We start from the raw sequence: 26218 nt of genomic DNA on the forward strand, positions 1-26218 counted from the left end.
GGAGGTGCTCCAGTCCCCTGATCATCCTCGTGGCCCTTCTCTGGACTTGTTCCAGCAGTTCCATGTCCTTTTTATGTTGAGGACACCAGAACTGCACACAATACTCCAGGTGAGGTCTCACAAGAGCAGAGTAGAGGGGCAGGATCACCTCCTTCGACCTGCTGGTCACGCTCCTTTTGATGCAGCCCAGGATACGGTTGGCTTTCTGGGCTGCGAGCACACACTGAAGCCAGTTCATGTTCATTCTCTCATCAACCGACACCCCCAAGTTCTTCTGGGCAGGGCTGCTCTGAATCTCTTCTCTGCCCAACCTGTAGCTGTGCCTGGGATTGCTCCAACCCAGGTGTAGAACCCTGTACTTGTCTTGGTTAAACTTCATAAGGTTGGCATCAGCCCTCCTCACAAGCGTGTCAAGGTCCCTCTGGATGGCATTCCTTCCCTCCAGCGTATCAACTGAACCACACAGCTTGGTGCCATCGGGAAACTTGCTGAGCTCTCACTCAATCCCACTGTCCATGTCAGCGACAAAGATGTTAAACAAGACCGGTCACAACACTGATCCCTGAGGGACACCACTCATTACTGGTCTCCAGCTGGACATTGAGCCATTGACCACAACTCTTTGTGTGTGGCCATCTAGCCAGTTTTTATCCACCGATTGGTCCATCCACCAAATTGATGTCTCTCCAATTCAGAGACAAGGATGTCATGTGGGACAGTGTAGAACTCTTTGCACAGGTCCAGGTAGATAACATCACCTGCTCTACCCCTTTCCATCAGTTCTGTAGCCCCATCATAGAAGGCCACCAGATTGGTCAGGCAGGATTTCCCCTTAGTGAAGCCATGCTGGCTGTCACCAAGCACCTTGTTGTTTTTCATGTGCCTTAGCATGCCTTCCAGGAGAATCTGCTCCAAGATTTTGCCAGGCACAGAGGTGAGACTGACTGGTTTGTAGCTCCCCCAGCCATCCATTTTCCCCTTCTTGAAAATGGGGGTTATATTTCCCTTTTTCCAGTCATCGGGAACTTCATCTGACTGCCATGATTTTTCAAATATGATGGCCAGCAGCTTCACAACTTCATTTGCCAGCTCCTTCAGGACCCGCGGATGGATCTCATCAGGACACATGGGCTTGTGCACTTATCTTTAGAGTCCTTATTTTGTCATATAATGATATTCCATCCAACATCAGTCTAGAGTCAACTATAATGTATTTCAAAGAATTGAACTGAAATAATATCGCAATTCACTTTCATAGGTAATGCATTCATATCTGGTCTGCACTAGCTGCCTGCTAGTGTTTTTTTATAGACCAGGTTGAAAATAGACTAGGGACTACATAGAAAAAGATGAAAATCTGAGCTAAAGTATAAGTGATTATTCATAGCATGCACTTGTTTTCTTGTATACAGCAGAATACAAGGTGGCCTCGGGAAGCCTATGTTGACTCTATACATTTATAATTCTTTCATCCAGATGCCTAGAAGGACAAGTAATGGACAGATTTTGACAGATTCTTGCAAATTAGATAGGTTGTCTAGATCTTGGTAGAATTACATGTGTTTTTTTTTTTTTTCTTCTAAATTTGGACTGGAAAATTGAGCAGAAATGCTTGAACTTTATGCTTTTTGATTTACTTCATTATATGGATTCTCAGATTAATCATGTGTGAAAGATTTTGCAGGGTTGGATTTGTTTACAGTGTGTTTGCATTACATATTTGGAATCTCATCTTAACATACCTTCCAGAAATAAAATACTACTACTATACATAGAGCCATGTACTTGTAAAATTCCAGCCTAATGAGCAATTCCCGGAAACTGGTCCTTTTGTATCACCATATTTTCTGACATCTCCATTATGGGTTAAATCACTTAGGAATTTACCACTGCAGTGGGAACACCTGCTAGCAAAACAGTTTAAGTGCAGGCTCTTCTATTACTCAGTTCAGCTAGCAAGGTACTTTTAAATTGCCTTCAGACAGTAGTGTAACACTAGTGGGTTTTTTTTCTGTTCCTCCTTTTGGGACATATACTGGAGAGCTATTCATCTGTTACAAGGGTTTCACTCTGTTGATGCCTGCCGGGAAAGCTAGGGGAACTTAGAACAATGTATCTTATGGTTTCTGTTTAAAAAAAAAAAAAAAAATAATTATCAGAGGCATACATCTCCAGAGAAATAGAGAATGACCTGCCATGATATAAATCTTGATTTTAACTCCCACATTTGTCAGTTTTCAGTGTTAATATCTAGTATATTTTTACAGTGCACATCAGGATATTGCAGTTAATCTTATTAATAACATGCATAACTACAAAGAATAAAATCCTGAATTTTCACTGCCATTTTAAAATCTATTTGTTCACCATGAAACTTCTCTTAAATTATTCTATACTTTTTTACAACACTGAATGCACAAGCAGAAGATACAAATGTTGAAGCCAGTAATAAACCATTCGTTTACAAAGAGATTCTGAAATGTAAACTGCATTTCTGAACTTTAATGTTTCTAAAGTGACTCCACTTAGACATGCGCAAGTTTGATTCATGCTTCAAGACTGCTCACCTCACACAGAGTGATGTACTGTCACTATTTCATTCATTCTTAATGCAGTATCCATAAGGATTTAGAGAGTAGACATCACCATAAATCAATGTTATTGGACAATATTTTCAAACAAAACATTTTACAGACACAGGCATCCTACATTCCATACTGATCATGAAACACTTGCATGAAGGTCAGCTAAAGTCAGAAACAACTTATGGATTCATTTTCTGGAGGAATAAAAGAGGCCCATGTATTTTTTTCTGAGTACATTAATAGCAGCCTAAATCTATGCAGGATTTCTGTGTAGAATTTCTAATGGTCATAAGAGCTTTGTAAGGGCTGTAAAAGAAACAATATTAAGGAAACATGTAAGCACTTGAGGTCGTCTTTTCTGATAAACCTCAGAAGGGACACAGACACTATGCTGGATTATATCACCACTTTGTAAAGCATGTAGAAACATTAATAGCAGTAAAATTTACTCCACTGTGAACTTTGATTCATTTGAAGACACTTGTAAAATATGTTTCTTAGAAACATAAAGAAAATCCAATTAACTTAAATATGTGGTACCTTATCACATCAGTGAATCCTTTGTATAAAAAGCAGGGCTGTGCTGTCAGACTTGGGAACTCTTCTCTGCTTCTGCAACATTGTGTGCTCTGATGGTGTGTGCTTTCTTGTTAAATTGAGAGGTAGCCCAGCTGCTTGGGTTGCATAGGAAGAGTCCACAGATCACAGCAATAACTGGCATCTGAGGATCAGATTGTGCTGCACAGCATGCCAACCTGCATTCTGCCCTGTCACTGGTCCCCTGTTATTTTGCAGTCTTGGTTGTTTTTTTTTTTTGTGGTAAAGATACCTGAGGAGTTGGGCATGGGTCTGTCTCTCTTGGTACTAGGCTAGACCAAAAGTAGGCTTTTGTCTACATGCCTACTTTTTTTATCGAGATTGATGGGGACTTTTGAAGATATGAACAAGCTGTTGTGAATAGCTATTTCAGACAAGCTACCCCCTCATCCCAGAGTAGTCCTTACCGTTATTTAGCAGAACTTTTCTGGTTGCACTGAAGTCTGACAACTCCTGCCTTGGTCTACACTGAGTAACAAATTGAAATTTCTGCTTTGTGTGGCCTTATGTAGAAATTTTCTGGACCAAAATCCAATTCTTTTTTTCCAGTTTTAATGGTGCTTTGACCTGATGTTTCTCACTGGGGTATTCTGAAGACTGCTTTGAAGTTCCTAAAATGAGGTCAATAAGGTCTTAGTATTAAAAAATCCCCAACTTCTTAATGTACTCAGATACACCTAAGCAAATCCTAGAGCGGTAAGTGTTCATACTTCTACAGCTTGAACTAAAAGACCTACTCTTATGGCTAGTGAATAGATTGAGCCTATTATCACAGGCTGCAAGAAGGTTACACAATAAGCAGAGTTTGTAAGACTTTGGGCTACTATGAGAGTGACAAGGGAAACCAAACTTAACTTTCTTTAAAGAGGGCAAGGATTCACTTGTGCAAAAATATCATGACATGTACAGAGCAATTAATGCAGACAACCTTAAAAATATGCTGACCAGATTTTATTTTATTAAAAATTTTACCTTGAAAAGCAGTTCATGAATGGTCCTCTTTAAACACTGAAAGCTTTTTAAAGTAACAAAGTAGGGTAGTATTAAATGACACTGCTAGTGATTAGATCTTGGCAGATCAGTAAAATGCTATTTTAATGATTTTTAATATGTATTTATTGCTTTTCTAATCTATACACACAGTCTGGAAACAGATTGGAGAACAGAGAGTCTGGTTTTCTTCTACTAAAGAACTTTGATCCATCTTTATAGAGTTGAGTATAGATATTTAAGACAGAGCAGATCTTAGGAGCAACCTTGGGTTATAAAAGCTATTTCATTGGAAGAATCCTCAGCCATCTAGTTATTTTTTCCTTTCCAGAGCATAGGTCAAGATCTGTCCTTTATAATTGAGCAAAAGAGAAAGGTCTGCTTGTATGTAACAACTAGCAGTAAAACTTCTTGAAAAGCTCTCAGGCTGGACAGTCATCTCTGATCCATGAGAATATGAAAAGTTTAATAATATCTTTTCTATCTTTGCATTTTTAACCCAAAATTGTTATCTTTTAGCATTAAAAAGAAAATCAACAAACAAAACTTTATAAAAGTAAAAAAAAAGAATCATTTACTATAAGATAAAAACACTTCTCTATAATGAAATTCATAAACTGTAATTTAATGAAAGGTCTGACTAGAATAATACATTATTTTTGTAAAGAACATTGCAGTATCTTGGAGGTACAGAAATTTATCATATACTGGAATTTATGTGTTACATAGAGATGAAATCCATCTGTTAGTTGCTCACTTATACCACATAATGTAGTAAAAGCAGCCCTCATCAATCACACATTACTCTAATCCTACCTCCATATTCTACTACTCCTGGGTCATTGAAGAAAGGCAATGGTAATGATCAGACCTGTAATTACAGAGCAAAGTAAGTATACTGCGTTCCAGTGAGGATAATGATGTTTACTTTTCATCTCAAGATAAATCTGGTGCAATCAAAATGCTAATAATGAAGTGCCAGCTACAGAATATCTACCGTGGACAGCACTGTTATACCCAGGTATTGCAATTATTATAAAAAAAAAAAAAAAAGCAGTCAACTTCATTTTGTGAAGTGCTGCTGATAAGAGAAGTTAGAGGCAGGCATCAAATAAAAAGATTTTTGAAGACCTGATGTTATTCCTGACATTTATGTTATTCCTGACACTTGCACTACCTAGAGGAGCTATACTAAAAGCAAAGGAGTTACACAGAGATAAAAACAGCATAGATTTTCTGGGAATCTGACTTGCCATCTGGCATGTTTAAGCAAATGTGTTACAACACTGAATACATTTTAGCAATTCAAAACTAGCAATGTATTTTCATGGGACAAATTTGTGCAAAAGGATGCAATATTAGGGCAGCTTCAAGAACAAAAAAAAAAAAAAATCTTGCTGAATCAAAATTTTAAACCCAGGTAATGAAAATAAAATATTTAAGGACTAAACTTAAAAAAAGAATTTTCAGGATATGGTGAAATGGAGGGAAGGAGAGAAAGCCCATTATTCATTTTAGGTAATCTTTACTTTTCTCCTGAAAATAAGTGTTCTGGGTTTAATGCTTTTAATTCTTTTTTTTTTTTTTCTTTTTACTTTTGGGTTAGTTTGTAACAAAGGTGTTGTTTTTAATGAAAAGCAGTGAATTTTTTTTTGTTGTAGGAGGGCATAAAAACCAGCTGTTGAATGACAAGTAGTATCCCTCCTGAAACTCAATTTATTAATCAGCAAAATAATTCACCCAGAATTTGTTCCCATTGAGAGACATTTGTGTCATGCCTTAGTTGGTGCTATAAAATCAATTGGTTCTCATCAAGCGTGCTCTGTGCAAAACAGTGATAATGAACATATGCTTGCAATAGCGTGCAGTGATAATTGCATTGGACTCAGCCTCCAGCAGTATTCTGGACATTGAGGCCAGCAGTGTATCAGAAAACAGGCTTGAAAAGCAAATATCGGCAGGCCAGTTAGAATCAAAATTAAAGTTGTGATATAAATGTTAATCAGTGGCTGTTTAAAACCGACAGGTCTTGTCCAACACAAACTGCATGGCTAAAGTACTGAACAGCTTTTCATACATTTAGAGGTTAAGCAAACTTGCACAACCTGTAGAAGTAACTCAGGAAAGGGTAATTCTTGGGCATAGGTATTTAAAATTTCATCTTTAGAGTCAACTTTAGCAATCTCACTATCCTTACTGTAATATCCTATATAGCAGTGCTATTACAGGTTTAGGAGACCCAAAAAGTAAATTGATGGGCACAAGTATATGTGCCTCTGTGAAGTGATGCATCTTTCTGTCTCTTAAAAAGCAACTACTGATTTTAGTTGTAAATTGCTTGGAAATTACAAGACAGAAGAACAGATCACAAAATATGGTATGTATCTTCCAGATTTTTTGAAGGGGAAAGTGTTCAGAAAGCAGTGGGAAAGGATGAGGGGAAGGTGACTGAGGCAGAAACCTGTGGGGAGAAGTGGTGCCTCTGTTCATCCAAGGTCCCCTGGTGAACGAGATTTCTTCCCACAACTCCCTATCCTTCAAGGACCAGAAGAGGGGACCCAGACCAGAATTTAGGATTTTGTGTCTGACATCAGTGAGACACATTCAGGACTTCCAGCTGACTCTGATTGTTTTGACTTTCTGCACTACCCATGCTTGCTCCCCCATAAAAACCCGCATCCCATGTTCCCCAAAACTCTGCTCTCACCAATAAAAAAAAAAGATGCAATTTTCAAACAGGGAGAGAAAGGGACTGGAAGAGAAGGCACATAGGGGAAAAAATTAAAACTCTTGGCACAGAGAGAGCAGACTATATAAAAGTTTGTGGACAAATATTAAAAGGCCTTGTAACTGGGATTTGGCTTAGAACACTGCACAAGTATGTACTTTTATTTCCTATGGAAAAACTCAGATTGCGATCTCAATGATGTGTGATAGGATGTGTGCCAAGGAGGGTATTTCACTGAAGTCATGTCAGATATTCAGGATGTCTACAGGTTATTCTTTGAGACAAGACCCATGGTCAGTACAGCAAGAGCCACCAAACAGGTCTCTGTCCCACCAGGAACCCCTGGACAGGCTGCTGGGAAAGCAGCAACTGATGCAGAAAGTGGGGAGAAGTGGAAAAGGCTTCAGTCCACTACAGGGTTCTTTGACAAACCCCACATGCCTGGAAATAGGGCTGGAAGTCATCTGAAAACAGGCAGCTCAGTGAGATTCCCCCTGCTGCCTCTCTCATTCGAGCGGGAAACACTGTGAGAACAGCCCTTAGACTGATTATTTGTGCTTTCAGTCCTTATCTAGGCCAGGAGCCAAAAATGCAGAGGCCTGGACATATGCTACCAGAAAGTTTCGTAACCTTGAGAAAGGTTCAGCTCAAGTTCAGTTCTAAAAATACAGGAATGATCAGTGGAGGTGATTATTCTATATGAGCAGTCATCTCCATCCTATGGACAGAATCTTCCCTTTTGCATTAGTTTTACATTCATGTAACTCCACTCATCGGAAGGCAATTACTTATTCTTAATATGAGGGTAAATGTGAACACACTCAGGCTTTCAGCATTATGCAGATTTACTGGCAGTATGCCCAAACCCTGTAGACCTCTCTAATCTGAGCCCCCACTCACCTCTGTCAGTAGCTTTGCCTGACACAGGACTATGTGCTGTGGTTGTATCAAGGCTGACAATGTTGTGAAAAGTTTCATCTCACCTTTACTGAAGTTTACAGCTTTATTAAAAAGTCCTGTACTAATACATCCTGAAAAACCCAGCCTTTCTTCAGAGCTGTTCTGCCAACCATACTGAGGATTGTCTGGTTTTATTTTGCTGGGTCAGAGTGAAAAAGCAAGAGGTAGATTAAAATGCTAAAATAAAATGTCGCTTTAAATCTTCAGGTTTTAGAGATTCCGTTGCTCTTATAATTTCTAGAGGATGGAGTTGTTATTCCTAAGATATCACTTTTAGTAGTTAGGATATCCTTTCCAACCCTAACGATTCTATGATTCTATGATATCCCCACTGAAGTTGCATAATTCTAAAACAAAAACTCTAGTTTAGGTTTTATTTTGTTATTTGGAAAGCATACAGTACAATTTGCACTCAGCTTTGTGTTTTCTGAAATGCTGTAGTGAAAATTTTGAAGTATCTGGAACCTGTAAAACATTTTGAGCTTCAATAGCCATTACAATAGTATATTAGGCTGAACAAAGGATTTGAAAACTCCCCTTGCTTTGCCAGTCAATTCCAGGTAATTAATTTCTATGTCCAAACAAGATGCACAGATGTGCTGACATAATGTTCACAGTTTCCAAACCTTTGCAGATATTGCTCTTCTTATTACTTGTGCATTCTTAGCATTTTCTCCTAGGAAGGATTAAGAGCCCTACACTGCCTTGGTATAAATTCAAGGTAATGATAGTTAAATCCTGGTGGCTGCGTTGTGAAGAATTGGTATGAAAGCAATTAGATTTCACAGTTCACAATTTGTGATCTCAGCTTTACTTTATATCATTGTGCAAAACTGAATTTGCTTTAAAACTGCTAGGTGCATTCTCGCCATGTATTCATGTTAGAAATGAGTTGCATACTTGCATAGATGTCTGAAAATTTGGTGTTAAAAATGGCTGTTTTCTCTGATCTAAACTCCATGCAGATCCCAACAGTTTAGATTTGGTGAATTTGTATCTGATCATGTCAGCCTAATGAACCAACTAGGCATCAGCTTTGACAGGCTGCCTGACATTGTACAAGATGGAAATAAATGACTCCAGGCAAAACTGTGACCCCATACAAGTCAATGGCAAAACTCCTCTTGCTTTAATGGCTCCAGGATTTCACCTATGGCTCTCTGCCTCATCTTTCACTCCCAGAGACAAAAAGCACACAGAGTATAGCAGGGACTGCAGATACGAGGCTTTCTTCAGTATATAATGAGGCATTAACTGAGTGAAGTCAGAGCTTTTGGATCTCAGCAGAGAAGTGGGGTTTTTTTAGAAGAGAGTGAATGAAGAGAAGACAAACACATAACTGACTGGAAAGAAAAGACACTCCAGTGTATACCAAGGGAAAGTAAGAGATTGCTTAGTTTTTATTTTCATTTGTTTTTTCTCCAGCTTCCTGAAGACACTTGACAGCCTAGTAGAAAAGACTCACAACCATTCATAGGCAAAACACAGAATAATATCATGATTGAAAAATATTCCTTCAATGAAACTCCCACTTGCAGAATTCAGATGGTGCCATAACTTAGGGGAATTTACAACAGCCTGTCAAACATCCTTCTCTCCCCCTGCTGATGATCACTTCATTCCAGGATAAAGTGTTTTAATTATGGGGACTTCAAGAGGGCAAAGGTGGGTTAGTAGTTTGCTTTGTTTTATGGAACATATGTATCACTGTGTTACAAAATATTCCCTCCTGGTCCATTACTCTGTTGAGAGTTTTGGTGCTAAATAAGTGTGAGATAAAGATCTCTTCCTGCACTGCCTTCACCTCTGCTACCCTGAAGCTCCTCCTGAGCAAGTGCCAGTTTCTAACACAGTGCAATTAAACCATTAATATGGTCAAGATATTTCAAGGTTTTCTTAACCTGGAGTTGTCTTTTTCCTCATAAAATTGCTTCAGACTGCTCCTCCAAACACCTCTCTTTGGTTGCATGGGGGTGGTTTGCTGGGCAGCAATACAGATGGAAGGAGTAAAGGATTGGTGCTGGATCCAGGAGCCGTGGCCTCCTTGTGCCCCCAGTTGGTTTCAGCCTGGAGCTCCCTGTGGCCAGATGCCAGGATAGAACTGAGTAGTGGGCAGCAGCAGGGGAAGACCCCAAGAGGGAGATAAATGTGCACCTCCTGCTAATGATGCCTTTGCTCATTATTTTTTATATTAAGACTGGGGGCTTTTACTCACGTTTCTCTTAGTTAATGTTCCCTGACTGAAGAAGGACCAAGTCCAGGCTTCAGGAGCAGCCTGATCAGTATTCATCTCTGTTTACACATAAGATCTTTAAATCAATTTGAATGAAAGAAAATAGGTAAGATAGTACCCTTTGCCTCCTGATTCCTACTTACATGACCTTTTATAGAAAGGTTTTCACCCCTCCTGTGATGTGGGAAGGCATGAAAGAAGTGGGGTGGACTGGCAGGGCAGGACCCACAGCGTCACCATCCCTGACTTTCTCCTCACAGAGCATCTCAGGGAAGACATCTCCTGGCATACATGCAGCTGAACCCTGCTGACATGGGCTGACCAAATATTTGCAGAGAGTAGAGTGTCCCTTCACCCTCCTGCCTGAATGCCCTGCCCACCCCTCAGCCTCACACATGCACATGTGCACACACAGAGGTCTCCATAGCAATCTGCAAGCTTTCGTCCAACTCTCTGTTCAAACCTATCCCCGCCCCATTCAATTAAATAAACACATGTGCTATTTGTACTGAAAAGACATCCAGAAAAATGTATGTACAAGTAGCTGTATGCTGAGCTGGAAGCCTAAATCTTGCTTTATCCACCTGATGGAGGAACAAATAAGAAATTACATGAGATGTTTGGCAGATCTCCCAGAAAATGAAATAAGGAGTTCCTTACTGAAGTTTTCCTTGCTAGTCTTTAGGTAAATTCCCATTGGCTCTGAGGCAGTAGGACTTGAACCTCTGAGTAAAACTGAAGATGCAGGGTAAGTCTTAACATTACCCATACAAGTCTAAGTAACATTGATTTCACCTCAGTTTACAGCAGAACAGCCAGCACCAGAATCTGGTGCTGAACAGTATCTTTGGAAGTTGAGGCTGTGAAATAGAGAGGGCCATGTCTTTAGCTGTTGTTAACCTGAGGTCAGTGGGTCTCTGCCCGCTTTAAATCAATTGTGGGACTGACACAGTCTTTCATTCTTGGGATAAAGTCAGTTAGCTGTGTTTGAATGAGTGATTTCTTTCCTTTTAACACAGACCAGGCACTAAACAAGGAATGTTTTAAAAACTAAAACTGACAGTTAGATAAGGCCAGAATTCAGAGGACAATTTCTGTCAGTGGGGTACTCACGCCCTTCTAAGATAGAAGTGTGACTTCTGAGGCACCTGTGTTCTCAGACTTTAAAAATATTGGAACATACATTCTCAGCAGAAGCACAAAAGACATTTTTTTTAACTCCGTGTCATATCTCATCACATTATGGAGAACTGTGCTGCATAATGTAATGAGATGCACATTTTAACACACAGGCCTTTTCTTGCTATGTCAAGCAGGAGGGACTCTTAGGGAGCAAATTAGGTCAGTCACTGCCGAACTAACTGGTCAGCAAACCGATGTAATGACTATTTTCAAGTTTGCTCTTAAATTTGCCACTTTCCTGCCTCCCATTAAATCAGGCAGAAAATATAGCTGTATCAAAAATTAGGTACTTGCCAAGAAATTGCTCCCTTTTTTGTTCATTTTTCTTTGGCATTCATCACAGGGAAAGGAAAGAAAAAAGTCCTTTTTCCTAGGATATTTTCACCACTTTGACCATAACTGAAAAGCAGCTTCTGTCAGCAAAGTGCTTTTTGCTGCCTGATGGGTAATGTAATGTGTGAGTCAGTGTGGAAAAAGAGTTGAAGGTCAAAGCTGTAAGAGTACTTGCTGTGTCACTTGGTGTCCTGATCTGAATGTTATGCATGTCATTTCCCTAGCTCACTGTCAAAGAAGAGAAGCCATACCATGGCTAGGAGTTCGCGTGAGTACTGAAGAATAAGTCAAGAAAATTACCCCTTCAAAATGTGCCAAAAATAAAGAATAATTACTTATTTCCATTTCTCATACAGTGTGTGGAAATTTGCACATTGTCTTCTCTGAACACCATTACCCATCTTTTCCATTTGTGAAAGCTTGCAACAAATATTAAAAGGTGAAATACTAATGAATTTGCCACTGACTTGGTGAGGTTGGGATTTATCTAGAAACAGCCCACAGAGCAAAGGAAGGCTTGCAAGAGAGTAATAGAAAGTTTAAAGCACTTGAAAAATCCATGTGAATTCCTCTAATCGACATTGCTATTATGAGTGCATTTTCAGATGAGATTCTCTTTCCATGGAAAATGTTGCTGAAAATACTCTGTTTGTTGCAACATTAACCTTTTAAAAATCCCACTTATGCTCTAAAATGAAGCATGCCTGTGCACACTGATTTCCTTGTTTTTCAGCAGGACCTTTTATTACCCAAGCTCTGGGGTTTTTTAACACCAAAAAATGTAGAATGAAAGGTTATTTTAAAGAACCTTATCTTATTTACTGTGCACAACTGGATATTAGTAATTTTGCCCACTCTTTTCACTGGTTTTGGAGATTGGGTTAAAATATTGGTTTTGACATTTAAAGCCCTGAACTGACTAGGTTTCAACAAAGTGTCCTCCTGAGCTTCTGGCACTCTGCATACCACTTCCTCCTTCTGGGTCAAAAGGGGCAAAACTCTTGGTTTTGAAGGTCTGCAGAAGTAGAAAGGGCAGTGTTAACATTTCTGCATATTCAGGTACAGATCACAGAACAGTCACCTAGCTGATTTTTCCCAGGATTTTTTATTTCTGTTTAAGGAGGAATTGCAATCTTTTTTACTTCAGAGGGCTCTGACTGGTCTTTGTTTAACCTGGTATCACAAAATCGTTTTGCAATTTGTGACAAATAGCAAATGCGATTATTTCCCTCCACCCCCTCACCCCCCTTTTTAAATTATCATAATGTGAAGACTTGTAATCAAAGGAAAGCAGCATACATTTGTCTTGGCTCCTAGTGTGATTTCACTTGATTAATTCTGCAGCTCCTAAATGCTCAGAAACGGATCCAGCACAATTTTTTCAGGTTTCCTGTTTTGTAGTTTTCCTCATCTGGGATCTGCCCTTGCAAATGTCTCAGCACGTAACTAACTCAACTGGATTTCTTGTGTAGAAACTCCCCATGCTCCTAAACCCAAATAGGCAGATCCCACAAACACTTGCATGTCTTATTTTTCAGGCTACTGATGCAAATTACATATCTCAGAGATTTATTTTCAAGGGCCTTATTTATCAGAGAGTTAGAGGAATGTATATAAACTCATCAATGTTTTTGTTCTGCCCTGATGTTTCAGTTTATCTTCCTATTAATAGTTCATGACTCTTTGTAGCAATGTAGAGTAAGACTGAGATTAGTAAAGAATCATTTTAAGTTATAATAATAGTAAGCAGACTTGCAACAGATATCTGTATTATAAATCACAAGATGTCTTCCCTCATAGCCTATAGCATTTTTCACAACTCACTGGCACCAAGGAAGAAACATAATTTAATAGTGAAGTTAGGTTTACAGGCATTTAGTGAAAATGTTTCATAAACTGAAGTAGACTGTTTCTATAGATTGCTTAAGCACCTTTTTGGATACTCATTTGAGAAACACGATTTTCATCAGTGAATTTCCTATCACTATATCATAATGTCATTTTATTTTAAAGTTACTGAAAGAGACATAATCATAACTGAAGTCTTTCAAAATCACTCTAAATGTTATAATTAAACCAATTACTAATCCATGCATCTTGGGTCATATACTAAAGAAAAGCATACTAATTCTGTAAAATCTTGCCACAGGGAGCCTGTCTGAAATCCATACACACCAAATATAAACTGTGCAATATAACTTAAGAAGAAAACTCCCTCATTACTATTAATAGACTGAATCATTCATAATGGCTCTATGTTAGACATACTAAAACATTATAGTAGAACTGTAGAACGTAACAGCTGGTGTGGATGTCTGCATTTGGGGAGGGGAAGATATTTCATATTAATTCTTGGCAGTTCCAGTGAAGTGTATGCCCGTTAGCGGCCAGAGTGCATTGGATTTGCTCCTGGAGCTTTGCTTCTGGTTTATTTTTCATTTGAAAGGATTCCAGCTCGTAAGCTCCAAGACCACTCAGTGATGTGACTCAAATCTCAGCAAATGGGAACAAAGGAGGTGTTTACTTGAAAAACTGCATTCTTGCTCTAAATCAAAATGTTAATGTAGGTTCACCCATTAACTACATTTTGGAGATTGTGAAGAGACCTTTCCAAATGAGGAATAAAGACAGAACTACTAGAGTAATAGTAAAACAGTTTACCCTGCTCAGCACATGTTAATATCTCTGGACTTTTCCTTCCTTCCTTCCTAAAAAGTTTTAAAACCCAAACTGCTTACAGATGATATCAAGTGCTTGTCTTTGGCTTTATTGTGTTCCTGAGAGAATGAAAGCCCTTCACTGCAGGTACGTGCAAAGAATGCACAAGCAGATAACTTATTTATCAAGGAATTATCAAGGTACCTCAGTTTCATATGCTTGAGCTGCGTATAAAATTCCTAAGGACACGTACTACAGTACATGTGCAGCACTGGGATGAAGCCATCTCCATCATTATTGACTATGAATCACATTATCTCCCATGCAAGTTTATAATCTAAGACTTACTGTCCTTCTTCCCCTGTAGGTGTTAAGTTTTCAAAATATTTTATGACAGAGTAGTAAGAACCATGTTTACTGAAGCCTGTAGAAATCTCGGTACAGAGAGATGTGAGTGTGAAGCTGAAGTAAATGCAGAGCTCTCACTCAGTTTGTGTCTGCCAAGGAACAGCAAGATGGAGGTCCTCTGCGAGGGAGGGAGGTCCTCTCTAAGGGAGGGAGGTCCTCTGTAAGTGAGGGAGGTCACTGACCGGGACCATGTCCACACCAAAAGGAGCACAGGCTGGAAGGACCCTGACGTTCTGCAATCACAGACAGTTCAATAGGTGCAAACAGTGGATGTGAGACACACCCTGCACAGACATTAACCCCGCCACCAGCTGACATTGATTGTGGAAAACCTCTGGCTAAAAAAAATAGCAGCATGATTGGAAATGTGGCATCCTCAGCTCAACACAGCGATGGCTGAAACATCTGACTGAAAATGAGCATTGATGTGCTGCACTCTTATCTCAGGTGCAGTACAGTCAACATAAGCCAATCTAAAGATGCTTCAGAATCTGAGAAAGGATAGCAGAACAAAGTTAATGTGGAAATGCTGCTACTCTGATGTCACAGAAATGTTATTTGGAAGAAGTAAGGAAAGATAATATATGTTTTCTAGTTTGCTGCAGCTCTATGATTTCCAATACTTGCCCCAGCCAACCAGAAAAGAAGATGCTGCAAAAGCTTACTAAAATACAGAATCTTTTTCTGCAAGAGGTGGCTATATACTTCTGTGGGAATGTTATTTCAATCACATGACTGTCAATTTCTAGGGGTTATTCAACCTTTATTAAACAGCAGAGTAAATATTTATTGAAGGCTTGGAGTAATTCTTCAGTACACAGGGCTGGTCCTATCCAATGTCCTGTAACATATAGAGAGCTACTTTGCTTCAGAAACTATATGCTCTTTATCTGCCTGGAATTCTGTACACAGATTTGCTTTTACAACTAGGAAGTGCTTCTACTTTCCTAACTCCAAATTCCTTCCTACCTGAGTCGATTTTTAGTTAAGTCAATTTTTAGTTAACCCCAAGGGAAAAATCCTCAGTGTAAATCTGTATAGGGCAGCATGCAACCTGACCTATTGTTTCTTCATTCTTCTTGAAACGGCTGTGACTCTGGTGACAATAATAAAAAGAATCCATGACTTGTCCATCCTAATAGTTCCTTCAGGTTTGATAGATTACAATGAATTAATCATGTTAGGATTTTCCTAATATATTTTATTATGTTGATTGAAGGGATTCGCTTGAGATGACAGCTAACATGGCTCACTAGCCAAAAGCTTTTTAGCACAACTGTAAGTCTATTCACTGTAGCTGCCACTCTTGAACAACCCAGAAGGGGCTAGAGTGAACGATACATCACTGGTGATGTGTTTCATTCTACAACTATGTAATATTCCAGTAACTGCAATTAAGCAAGCACAGGTTTAGAAGAAAAACATTTCGTTTAATTTGAGACTAATTCCCCCAAACTATCTGCCACATTAAAAATTAGTATATGGTAGCTGTCTCTTTCAAACTTATGTTATTTTAATTGCTTCATGTGAAGTAACCCTTTGTTCTTGGCTAGAGCAGTACTCTTCAGCTTGCAGTCTGTTGCTAGAATATCAGATCCAGCTTTATGTACCGTACTTAATAAAAATGTGGACCAATTAGAGCTAGTCAGAAGATTATAACTGGAAGTCTTAGATGTTTATAAAACATGACCTTGGAGAACAAATGAACTGGATTGTTTAACCTGAGGAGGAGAAGACTGAGTGTGACAAGATATACAGAAAGCTGCTGCAAAGAAGCAGGGAACAATCTGCTGTCCATATTTGTGACAGATAGAAAAAGAAATAAGGAATTGAAATTGCATTAAAGATAATTCAAGTTACATATTAGGAAGAATTTTTGAACAGCAATGATAGTGAGGGAAATGTTAGGGTAGATTGCCTCAGGAAGAATGTCCATCAATGAAAGCCTTTAAGAAATAGTTAGACAAATTTCTGTCAGGAGTGACATAGAATCGATCCCGCTTTGACATATAAAGAGATCTGCGTTATGCTTTTAAAAATTCATATGTTATTAGTCATTACAGCTGTATATAGCCTGCAATGTGTTTGCATCACTTTTGTATATACATTTCAATATGTAAAAAACCTGTTGAGTTCCAAATCTCATCCTTAAATGATTATATAGCAGAATTAAGGCCAGCTGTTTAACCCTTATTTATTTCCCCGATATGTTTGCACTATGATACAGTCTTTAATTTCCCTGTCACACGTTAGTTTATTTCCACAACCCCCTCTCTTTCATTAGTCTGTTGTATAAATTGTACTCAGGGAAAGCACGTTAGTTTACATATACTCTACTGTCCAGTGGGTGTTTCCAATGTTTTACTACCACACACTGTCCAGACTTGCTCTGAAGACAAAATTGCTGTATTTTCAGGAAGATTTATAAGGCTGTTTTCAGTACGGTGTTTGAGTGATACTTTAACATTAACTTACCCTCCCAGCATTGCTCTGACATCTGTACAGTCAGTTGGGAGCTCAGTCTGACACTGATTTTTCAGTGTAATCACTATTACATAGCACCACAGATGTTCAGAATAGAATTATAATACAAATTGTTTAAAGCTCAGCAACTTTAATAGACCTGTTCCTGACTTTTCAATGATGATATTGCAGTCTCATTGTACTTGACAAGAACTTCTGTATACGTATTCTTCTTGATGCTGAGCTACTAATTTAGGTTTTTAATAGCAGACTCTTTTATGCAATATCACTTTGACAACAAGCAGGGCTCCTCAGCAAAGCTAAAACTTTTGGATTCACAACATGTCTGATTTCTAGCAATACAAGATTGTCATTCTCCATATGTATCATCATTAGTATGAAATGAGATACATGTTTGGTTATTTAGCTTTCACCTACACTTATTACAGCAGACTACAGGAATCTCAGACTACAATCCTGATTTGGCAAGAAAGTATATTCTATTGGGTGTAGGCAAGAGACAGCCTACCAACCCTTTTCAAACTTCAGCATCACTTGCTGCTAAGATCTCTTATGACAACCCTGGATCTTTTCAAACATATGTGAAAACTAGGAATAGTAATAAGTAGGGCTGAGCTCTGCTAGCATCAGGAAGGAACTAGGAGTGGCAGGATATAGATTTAGGACTGAAGAGAAGATGGCAGAGTACTTCTGAGTAGAGATGACCCTAAGTCATTTTGCCTCTGCAGAAACTGCAGCTGCTGATTATGTTAATCGTCTTGTCCTTGAGACTGTGAGAGGCTGATCAGCCCTAAACTAGAAATATTCCTCCTCCATTCCTTAAATTTTGATGCTCTTTGTAACTCTGTTCTACCTACTGATGCCACTGATTCTTTTATAGTTGACTTTCTTTTCTGGTTTCCCCGATTCATGAACCCCAATTTCTTTTTCAAGACTGTTCTATGCTTAGAGTCCTCATATATCTCTTATCTACAGGCTCCTTGCCTAGCCATGTCCCCTGTCTTTCTTCAACAGCTCTTCATCAGACACTGATCTTTCACCTATCTGGCCTCTCGGTGATCTGCTGTATTCTCCTGAAGAAACCACCTAATAGGAACCTTTTAAATGTAAATACTTGAAGTTGAGGTGTTTTAAGAAACAAAAACATGACCACTTTATATGCAGGAAGCACTGGAAGTCTCACTTGTGCCATACAATTTTTACGAAGTTGAGTATGTGTGTCAGTTTTACATGCGTGAACTGCTTTGACCTTAAATGCACACCATGTTGCTTCTGTAGAGGTAAGTGGAAGAAAGCAATTACAATTAGCTTCAATGGGTCCAGCTCTTGTGTATCTGAGGTCATGATTCTGGAAAAGTTACCCAAGTAGTCCCTATGTTAAAAATTCAGTTGAGTTGTTCAAAGGTCTTTTGTAGTTGCCTGAACACTTATTGCTTTCTTAGAGCACACCCTTGGAATAATCAGTTGTGCTGTATTATTTTTCTTGCCTAGAATTGAAATGTTTTATTCATATAAGGCGTTTTGTGCATTTGCATTTTCTTTTTTTTTAATACATCATATTTAATTTTATATGTTCTAGACTTGCATATGAAAGCCTGATTTGTATATTTAATGGTCCTTCGTGAAACAAATATTTAAACCTTTAATGTAATAGATACACTTGATTTATTAAACAATGTATGTGCTGACTGCAATATGGAAATATATATATATGTAGTCAAACACTGTGGTTTTACAATATTAAAATTGCAATTTCCTTGTATGTAATTTAAAGAAAATGTAGCAAAGAAAAATGAATAACAGGTCAATTTCAGGATGCTTTATTGTTGTAAACATATGATGTACAGGTAAATCTGAGGTGACATTAATGCAGTATTTATGAATGTGAAAGTTATACTCTTGACTTTATGTATATAAAACAGATATATTTTTGTTTGGTCTGAGTCATATTTGTTTTACCTTTTCATAACCAAGCAGCAGAAGGTCTTCCACTTTTTCCTGACCTGGGAAAAATAATTAGTTTGAAACTACATTTCTCGGAAAGAGCTTGATTTAGGATTAAACATGAATACTTGATGCAATCTTTTCTTGCCTGGAGTTTGGCTGTCCTTTCAGCCTGTAGAGGAAATATTAATACAGGAGCTGGAACAACTTTCCAGCATTCCCAATAGATAACCATCAGCCACCACTACTTATGAAGTGTTCAAGAGGTCAAGGAAACTGTACCTTGAGATATGGATGGATGGTTTTCTTTCCTTCTATTCTACCTCTTGATATGTTATATATTTTTCCCTTCCATATAGCATATACTGTTGACGTTTCAAAGTAGTATGGTGCAGATTAGCTACATTATAATGAAATTCATAAGAACAATGTAAGTATTAGCAGAGTCATGAACTGACTTTTCTACTGTTTATTCACAATCTCATTTTAGAGGTTAGTTTTGTTTTCTGTTTGAGCAGCTCTGAAGAGGAGAATTGTTCTGATGGAAATATTTTTGAGCTCTCAGATGCCAGCAGGTAACTGGTAATTTGTCATATCAGGTGGATAGGATCTTTAACCTGTTACTTACCCCCACAAATTTAGTGGTATTCTTTGTGGTTAAAATTATTTCTTTAGTTGACAAAAGAGATCACAAAAGGAAATTCTTAGCAAGAAAGCCATAAAAGCATTACCATGAAAGTGGCTTCTTTTATGCTGCAGAACCACTTATCATTCAAGTGTATATTTATTAGAAATGCCATAGGTTAGAGAAAGAATAGAAGGAAATAAAAAAAGAGAAAATGCCCCATACCAGAATTTGGATACTAAACCTTTAAAAGGAAAGTGAAACCAGGCTACAGGGTCCTATGGGAAGGACGCAAGCAATTATTAGGCACCAGTGAATAACACAGCATAAATATAAGACAGAAAATATGGGTCATGGGGATTGTTACAAAAAATCCAGAAAGAAAAAGTGTTCTGTTGACTTCTTGTAGTTATTATTCTGTTCCTGTTTTGTTATCTCATAAAAAGATTTAAAAACCCTTCTCTCTTTAGAATGCAAGCAAATTGTGATGGAGATAGAAAACTAGAAACACATGATATGAATTAGTCATCATAAAACAAGCAGTCTTATTTTCATCAAAAAGTAACAAATCACAATTCCCAAACCACTTTATCTGTACCTCTTCATCCCATTATTTTCCAGTTTTGAATATAGTCAATGATAAAAAAAGTTCAGTTATAATGCCTGCCTTCACAAAATAAAATCTTAAGCATTTAATTTGGAGTGTTCGTTGGTTGCAAGAAGTGGAATTCAAATAAAACCCTTAAAAAAGTTTTGCGTGGGATTCTGAAAGCTATCCTGAACTGTCCTAAATCTGTTCCCACTGAAATAAATAAGAAAATGTCGCAGCCTCTCTGAAAACTTAATTAAACTGTTATGAGGGCCGCCAAAATTTCATTTTTTTATAAATGAGAAAAATAGAATATATGATATGTAAAACTCGGTTATGTAGGTCTACAGGTATTATTAATGACTAATGAGTACTAGTTACATTTTGGAGAAAGACCTATGAATAATCCAGTGCCATGACTAAAAATGGATGTAGCTATATCAACAGTTAAGAAGTATCTTTGATATCACAGCAGTAGAAAAGCCTTTCATTCTAATAGTACCAAGCCTTTCCACTTCCAGTTTTGTATAAGGAAGCCCTTGTGTCTTCAGAGACCCTTAAGGCAAGGTGGGTGAGTATTTGCCATGTTGCAGATTCCACAGTTGCAATTTTCAAGCTTGCCTTTTATTTTACAACTGCGTGTATTCTGGTTTTGGTAAGATTTTTTTGTAGTGATTTCCCTATACTTAATACTTTTTCCTTTCTAAAGTTTAATGTCAGGTTATTGTGCAGTCCCTCCCACAAGGATCTGAATGTAATTGTGTTTCGGGCACTATTATTTAGTGGCTCAGTTATAGTTCTTGAAATAACTCTCTGTGTGTTACTTAGGGCCATAACCTCTCCCCTTGTGTGCTCTAGAACAAGCTGTTCCAAGAAACAATTGCTTAAAATGTCAAGAAATTTCTTCCTAAGCCTCGTTCCAGTATGACATATGACCAGTTTATACACTGACAGTTGAAGCCCCCCATTACTACTATTTTATTAGATTTAGTTTCCTCTATGGTCTTAGCATTGCACACACAGTATTGTTTTCCTGATCTGGAAGTGAGTAGTTAAATGTTTTCTCTCTGCACAGAGAACAGCACAAAATTATGCATCATTAAATTCTATACCTCTCTTTTTTTAAGGATGAAGTGGAACATGAGCTATCCAGCTTTTTTAAAGGCATTCTGAACAAATGTGTACTTGAATTTGTATGGATGTACAAAGCAAACCATAAAACATACTTGTGTGTTAAAGCCTATTTTTGGGTGATTTCGATGCACTCACTAATTATACTTTAAGCCTTTCATTTTCCAGGGGCTAATCTACTCTGTTAAGTCTTGCCGAACTAAGGATAGATATAAATCTGATATTACAGATTTATACATGCCAATATGAGTCCTTTCCAAAGAAAACACACTTCTGTTCCTTCAATTTTCTGCTTCTGCAACTGGGATAAAGAGGGATAGAGATATTACATCCCTATTAAAGCTATCAACATTGACGTTTCACCGTTGTAGGACTACAGTTCCCCATTTCCCACATAAGAAATTATAGTTTAGGTCACAACTTAATTGTTGTTCAGCTCATTGAAATGTCTTACTGGATTAACTAATCATACTACAAGCAAATAGCAGATTTGGGAAGACTACCAAGTTGTTAAATTACCTCACTGCAGAACTTTTGTTGGCTGCAGAACAGGCAGATTTCCACTGGGATCTTCTGAATGTTAGACTTGCATTTTGATCCTTGGAGTATCTCAGCTGGATGTTTTGGACAAGAGCTATTCATCAGCCTAATTTTCAATCATCACCTCAGTTACTTACACAACTGAACTTTTTTCATTATTCTATCTTTTTATCTGAAGGCCTCATTCAGTATCTAGTCTAGTGCAGCTGTCTGCATTTTCCCTCAGCACACCTCTGTTCTGATACTCCCTTCTCAGTAGCTGAATACCTGAGGCCAATTTTGTAGTTGAATGTACTTAAACTGACTCTTTAGTAGTAACAGTGTTGATTTCTCTGTAGTACAAGCACTTATTTTTACATTAGCAAAACATTTGTTAAACAAGAGTCCTAAAGGATCTGTGGAAATTTATAACAGGTTCTTTCAAAACAAAGCTCTAAAACCTTTTTTTTTTTGTGTGTGTGTATAAAAGTTATACCAAGAATAAAGACATAACTCCTCCTAGGAAATATTCTCAATCTCTACTTTTACTAACTAATTGATGTAAAGTAGTTAATTCTCAACAAAATAGTGGAACATAACTTTGAAAGCAGGAGGAAAAATAAGAATTAATAAAACCAGTTTTCTTCTGTTTGAAGTAAAGGATGTATACTCCAATAATGAAAGAATAGTAGCTATTACTTTTTAGGAATAACAACTAATTGTTGTGTTTGCTTTTTTATTACTAGAACTTAGAAAATCCATATTTTTTCAGGTATAAGCCAAGTTTTACATTAATAAGCACAGAAAATATCCAAGGAATTTAACTTCAATCTTTTTAGTACCTTATAATTCATCAAAAGGAAGTACCTGGCTTTTTAAAATGTGAAAAATTACTTGTGGTTTTCTTTTACACTTATTTTCCATATTCTGAGATTGTACACTTCATTTTTTTATATATTTATGACATCCTATTTATAGTTGATTGTGTTTTCTCTGGCTAGCTCTTGTGCTAACATGTGATTTTGTTTGTATTTTGCTCAGCGGAACATGAATCCTAATTGTCATGTGCCATACATGTTTCCATTCATAAAACAAGGTGTTTTCAGTATTAGTAACAATTAATCTAAATAATGTGATTTAAGAATTACATTTTAAAGTACTTTGCTTTGAGTTCAAAAAACAGTCATGATTTTCTTATTCTTATTTTTAATTGAGGAACTGTTTATCTCTGACCATATATTGCCCATTTTAAGTTTCACAAAAAAATATTTTTAATTAAAACCAAAAGATTTTGAATCACTATGAAATTGTAAGCAAAATCATGGACTGAGACAAGTCTTAGCTAATAGCAACAGCAGGTTTAAGAATAAGACACATTTGCAAGCTTTACAAACACTTCTTTGCATCTTGATTTCATGAAAATAAAACCCTGACAATGTGTGCCCTACTAAGTGCCAGGGCAATCAAGTTGATAGGAGCAAGTAGTATACTCGCCCTGTCATGGGAATAAGAGGTAAGAATCAGTTTTGTTTGTCTCTGTGCCTGAGGCTACTAAAATGTAGGGGGCTTTTGAGGCAGTAAGCAAGAGAGTGAAGCTGTGGTATGAGGGGTGGCGTTGTCCATAGGTGATGATCCCGAAAAATAACAGAGTGCCACATATTTCACTTGTAGTTGGTTAAACCTAAACATTGGACTATTCTTTATTAGAGTTCAAATTAATGAGTCTCAGTAGCCCAGTGTTATTCAGCCTCAGACTAAATAAAATCAGGAACTCTCAAGGGTAATGGACTAGGGAAAACTCAGGTTTACAAGACAATTTTCTGAAGACCTGCACTATATGGAAAGAATGGTCATACCAGATTTATTAAGAAATCTCCCAGGGATATGAAAAGAAAATGTTTGATGTAATCTGGCCATTTTAAGTCCATTGAGGCTGTGTGCTACTTTGGGGGATTGCTTTGGCTCCAGAGAGATTTTGTCTTAGCTCCTGTAAACTGTGCTGTGCCATTTCTCTTGTTTTTTTCTTTTGGTGTGTTTGGTACTACTCTGTAATCTACTGTGGTTTAGAACAAGCTTCTCTTTAACTCCTGTACTTGAAAATGAAGACTCTTGTGTCTTGTTGAACAACAATCACCAGTCTGTGAAGGATTTCTTGGAGGTTCAATACTATATGCAAAGCAAACTATAAGAACCAGAGATACAACTGCTTCACTGAATTTAAAATTAGAATTTTCTAAAATAGTTTAGGAAGGATTAAGTTTATATGATTTAAATGCAAGGATCAGCCATGTAAAACACACTCTGGATCTACTTGGTGGTGCTTTTGTCTGTGAATATTATGGGCTTAATCTGCTGTGGCCTAAGAACAGATACAGGCATCTCATATAATTATTGACTCATATACTTACTGTTTTCATAACACTGCCATGGCACTGTAATAACATTTTAGGAGGAGGACCTTTAGAAGGCTTTAAGGATATGAGAATCCAAGCTGCAAATGAAAAAAAAATGCTTTGTGATTTGCAGAAGCATTTTACACCATTAATGAGCAATACTGCTACAATGCTAGGAGATGGAGAAAAGCAGAGAGCAATGTGCAAGTACACCATCTTCTTAATACTCTCAGTAAACCTACCATTTTAGCAAATCAGACTTTTCAGTTTTATTCCCATAAACATACAACATTTTATCCTGGTTAAATATCTGACTTTAGATTATAATATGTAAACAAAATCTCCCTCTCTCATTCACAAAAACACTTCAGTGAAAGGAACTTCTCAGTTGCAAACTTATTATTGTCAGGCATAAAACATGTGGAGCAGTCAAAACCAAAAACTAATATATGTACCACATTATTTCTATTGAAATGAAGAAAATAAACAGAATCAAATGTCTATACAGGTAGGTTTACATGTTTTTTGTTAATTTCTGCCTCATTAAAGTATAATTAAATGTAAGAAATTATTACGTGAAATGAGGACTGGGAAGTAAAATGGAAAGAGGTTCCAGTGCACATGATTCCTTTACATCAAGTGTATCAGGTAAGTCAAAATTTTAAGTCCAAATACAGGAATGCATTGCATAAAATATATGTATGGTCATTCTCCACTGAAACAAATTAAATGAATTTTCAAAGAATATTATTTAGGTTGAAGAACTGAACACCCAGAAGTTCAGAGACAAAGTTAAAGCATTCCTTTAGCTACCACCTCTCTTTGCATGTGCTTTACAATTCAGTCCTTAATGCTGGTGAGCCTGGGTTTAGGCATTCATTACTTATTGTTTTGGAACCACTGTTTTCCTGAAAAGTCTGGGTGACAAAACAGGAATGACAGTTATAAAATATTGATTACTGCACAGAAGCTCTCTGAAGAAACACAGTTATCTTTTCAAGGCATTTCTCCATGCTGAAGTTCAAAATGGGATTGTGAAACTCTCTCAAAAGAGTTTACAAATAAAATAAAAACTGGAAGGTTTTAAATTTTGGCAGAATTTGGTTCCAGCGTAAAAGAAACAGAAGTTCCTGATGTTCTTTCAGAAGTTTGGCATATTCAGCCAGGATAAACTGTAGAAATTGTTCTGGAAAATACCTCAGAAAATTCCATAAATATTTGTTATAATAAAAATGACTGATAATAAGTAAGTTTCCTTGTTTGATATGTACTGACAGTATGCTTCAAGTTCTGTGAACTTGAATTGTCTGTGTTTACTCCTTTTGTGATTATGTTTCTCAAATGTTCTTTGGGATTATTATTCTCACAGGAATGTTTGCTGAAATGTTCATTTGAAAGAGGATATTAGAGGACATTCTAAAATTGTAAATTTTAAACTCATATATATTACAGCCATTCCAGAAGATCAATTGACCTCTGAATTATGTTTATCTTTTTAAGAAACAAAAGGAGTTATTTATCCAGTCATAATTAACACAAGTGATAATACCAGATTTTATTAGCAATGAGCTGCTTCAATGTAATCTACCAAGTAAGATATTATTTTTAATACTCATGTAGTGATTCCTGTCAATTAATGGACATATGTGACAGATATTATAAGTATTTAACTAATTGTGTATTATGGTTCCTGATGGCATCCTTCTGCAGGATATAGGATTCCAATGCAATCTTAACTAGAGATGAAATAATTTTATGAATTGGTCCTTTTCTTGGTTTTTGGTTTTGTTTTTTATTTTTTCTTTAATCTTTTGTGTTTATGCTGCTCATAAAAAGAAATCCTTAATAAGTAGGATCAA

The sequence above is a fragment of the Pezoporus occidentalis genome, unplaced genomic scaffold (genome assembly GCF_034315485.1).
Source record: "Pezoporus occidentalis ecotype Australia unplaced genomic scaffold, CSIRO_AGI_Poc_V1 ctg151, whole genome shotgun sequence".
In the NCBI taxonomy this organism is placed as follows: Eukaryota; Metazoa; Chordata; class Aves; order Psittaciformes; family Psittacidae; genus Pezoporus; species Pezoporus occidentalis.